Genomic DNA, 924 nt, shown 5'->3' on the forward strand with positions numbered 1-924 from the left:
CAGGAGGGACTGATCCTTGAAGAAAGAGGAGGGTGGAGGGACAGTGCAGGAGAGGAAGACCCCTGATGAGGTAGATTGATAACACTAGGGCAGTGGGAGTAAGTGTGTTGGAGTCAGTGAGACTGGCTCAGGACAAACCTTCAGAGCTCTTGTAAATAGAGTCACTATGAGTCGCAGGCAACTCAGCAGCATATATCAACAACAGCTGATTTTTCAAACATTCATACACTTTATTTTATGACATTAATTACAATGTCTGATGAACCTCTACTGTCTTTTCTTTTGCCTGATTTATTAATTTTTAATTAATTAATTATGATAAATAACCATCCAAGAATGATTTTGTGGGTAAAACTTTCCTTACCTCTCTTTACCATTGAGTTGGAACTGACTCATGGCTGGCCCTCCAGTAGGTTTACAGAGGCTGTAAATCTCACATGAGAATATTGCCCATCTTTCTCCCCTAGAGATTTGAACCACCTGCATTTGAGTTGGCTGCTCAACTTCTTACCCACTAGGCCACCAGAACTTGCCTTAGGTTTTTATAATTGCTGTTGTATGTCACACAGCAGGGTTTTCAGTGGGCTTCAGAGGCAGTAAAGCACAAGAGAGGATATTGCCCATCCTTCTAGAAATAGCTGGTGGATTCGAGCTGCATGTGTTTAGGTTTGCAATGCAACTCCTTACAACTAAGCCTCCAGAACCCCCTACCTTTTTAGTAGTGGTCATGTACCATAATTGATATATTAATTTTGTGATATACTTCTGTTACTCAACATGGTTTTCCTCTAGATTCATCTATGTTGTGCAGTGGTCATGAATTCTTTTTCTTATCTGCAAAAGACTCAAGCAAGACCCACACCTCACTCCATACACAAAAACCAACTCAAGGTGGATCATGGACCTAGGACTAAAACCAAGGAC

This window comes from Elephantulus edwardii, unplaced genomic scaffold (genome assembly GCF_000299155.1).
Source record: "Elephantulus edwardii isolate Elephantulus edwardi_28Jun2011 unplaced genomic scaffold, EleEdw1.0 scaffold00314, whole genome shotgun sequence".
NCBI lineage: Eukaryota > Metazoa > Chordata > Mammalia > Macroscelidea > Macroscelididae > Elephantulus > Elephantulus edwardii.